Consider the following 3,059-nt stretch of genomic DNA (forward strand, 5'->3'; position numbering starts at 1 on the left):
TTTAAAATTTAGAAAAACAAACTTATTGTAGATGTATTTTAGGAATGTTCTGTTACATATAAGATTAGATAAAAGTAAATCGAAATTAATTTAAGTAAATAAGAATCAATTTAACAGAGATATTTTGAAAATTGAATTTTTTTTTTCGACTTCAAAAATTATAGGTTTAGGGTAAACCTGGCCATAATTTTAGGCCCTAATGAATGACTTTGGCTATCGAATAATCCTGACCATGTTTTCCATTTTGTTTTTAGGCCCTAATGCATGTTGAGTTTGGGTGGATGTTGTAAAGGTTACAAATCCTGTAGGTTGGAGACTATCTTCTAAGATCAAGTATATGGAAGATGTGCATGGAACCTCTATTGCATGGGCCAGAGGATAAACTGGTACCTATAGTTTTGAGATTTGGATTCATTTGCTCGTACTTGGGTTTTACATAAGTGGGGAAACAATCTCAACCTAATACAACATATTTTTTTCTTCATTAGTGAATTGAAGTAAATTGATTGTTCTGAATTGATGGAATGAAATATTTGTTTCTAAGTTTATCCGGCTATGTTTGAGATTTATCAGTTTAAGACATGACTTTCTCTTTTGGTTATCGCTTAGGTCGGTTACATGTTCTTTTCTAGAGTTCATGTTTTTAATATATTCACTTTGTATGCCGTAGATCTTCAATGGAAAACCAATAGTATTTTATAATCTTTTCACTGCAAGAAAACACGCGATTTGCGATGGAAGAAATCATCGCAAATCCCTCGCAAATCAACATTCGCAAGGGATTTGCGAGATACAACGATCCCTCGCAAATCGCGTCTCGCAAATTTCAAACATCATAAAACCCTCGCAAGTTTTGCACATTCTGTGATTCATACATAATCCTTATAATATAATACTTAGAGTAAGTAAACATTCGATATTCATTAAGTATTCAAAGGATTCGATAGAACTTATGAGTTTGCATAATAAGCTAGTACAAGCTGTATAATCGATCCTATCTACCCTTCACACCACCACTCATCTTCCCGGCCATGGGTCCCGCACCTAAGCACTTCCTTTCCCGCGATCACCCTCCTTTCCTGAAACCAAGTAGGCATCAATAACATTCCCTTTTCCGCCGTACATGTCATGCAATGCACGCTAGGTACTAATAACCGTCCAGTACAGAGGTCGGCCGGTAGAGAGTTAACCCGCGCATCAGGTCGGACAGTGTACTGGGGGTCTATACCGATCCCTGTCCAACCGCCGAGCCGCGTTTACTTTTCTCCGCCCGATCATTCCGTACTCGGACACTCCGGATGGTACGCTGATCAGTAGGGAGGTAGCATGCGCATCAGTTCGGTTGTTTCACGGCGAACCTGGCGGTTCCCGATCCACTTCCGAGCCGCACCCCCTTTCCTCCGACCAACCGGACCATCCGAAGCATTACTTATGCTTATGTTTGATGCACTACCCCAATTCCCAGAGCCTATATGGACGGTACTGTACCGTACCTCCGACCCTTATTACCCTTCTCGCCGAACTCTTTATCTCTCGGATCCTTCTTCCTGATCTTTACTCGTACTCTCGAGTTTTTGGTGTATTTTTCTGTATCCGATCGTGTCTTTGGAATGAAAGGAGCGCCCCCTTTATATAGGGCCCTGGGCCGCAGTTTTGGCCCCAAAAGGCACCCTTCGGACGAATCCGTTCATTCGCTCCTGTTCGCTCATGTACGCTCACCGTACCCGTTCGGCCATGGCCATTAGGCCATGCCCTTTCGGTCCCGAGCTCTCAACTGGCCAGTGAACTGTCCACTGTCGTCCAGCTGGTCGAGCTGGGTCGAGCTCGGTCGAGCTCCCTGGCAGCTGGTCGAGCTGGCACTGGCTGGCCGAGTTGACCGCAGCTGGCCACAAGCTGTCCAGAGCTGGCCGAGAGCTGTCCGGAGCTGGACACAAGGTTCTTAGCAAATATTTTTCATTCTAGTCTAGTGAATTAAGCAAGCTAACAAGGAAAAACTCATCATAGATCCCTAATGCAAAAAGTCCTATATGATAAACAAAATACTTAATTATGCAATTCAAACTACATGAACACTCTTTTTTTTTAAAGATTTTTGCAAAAAAATTTCAAATTTTTATGGTTTTCCTATGCCTTAGATGATTATGCAAGTGCTAACATGATGATGATAAAAATTTGAAATAAGAAAACAAAACACAACATCAAATGCTATCTCAAACCCTCCCCCAAACTTAAATCACACAGTCCCTTGTGTGAAAGAAATTTGCTTGAGGATTCAAGACTTAAAACAAAACACAACATATGAAATGCTATGGTATATACAATGGTAAGGTGATAATGTTACCTCAAGGATTGGAGAAGAAGCTGTCCACATCCTCCTGCATACTATCAAAGTTGTAGCTGGGGTCCTGCTGGTGACTGGAGGAAGGTGATTGGGGCAGCTCGACAATGCCAATCGACCGTGACTCGGTCGAGTGCATGTCCGAGTGGGGGGGTCGAGCTGGACCGCGAGTCTCCATATCTCGAGTCTGGTACTGCTGGTAGTGATGGTATTGTGCTGGATCCATAAAGTAGTGGGGTGGTATGGGGGGGTAACCTGGATAGCCTGGATAAGCAGCTGGAGGTGGGAAGCCAAATGGTGGTCTAGGCTGGAACTCGGTCGAGTGGCTCCAAGGTGCTCGGTCGAGTGGGTGCTCGAGTGACCCGGTCGAGTGCCTCGAAAACTGTTGTTCTCGGGTACTTGAGCTCCTCTTCCTCTGATTTGGCTCATACATTGAAGCCCTAGCTGGTTCCACAGGGTTTGCAACTCTTGAAAGTGCTCTAGTTGAGCCACTCCTCCTCAAAGGGCTTGATGGAGTTGGTGAAGAGTTTCCACTCTTCAAGTCAGCAACTTCCTTCTTCAGGCCTCTAATGGACTTAGCCATGTTGGTCACCTTCTTCTTGAGCTTGTCAAACCTCTTCCCATGCCATTTGTTCCACTTTTGCAGCAATGTCAACCTCTTGCTATGCTCTCTCACTCCTCTACTATCCCTTGGATTGGGCTCATAGTTCTCAAAGTAGAA

Source organism: Camelina sativa, chromosome 18 (assembly GCF_000633955.1).
Source record: "Camelina sativa cultivar DH55 chromosome 18, Cs, whole genome shotgun sequence".
NCBI classification, from domain to species: Eukaryota; Viridiplantae; Streptophyta; class Magnoliopsida; order Brassicales; family Brassicaceae; genus Camelina; species Camelina sativa.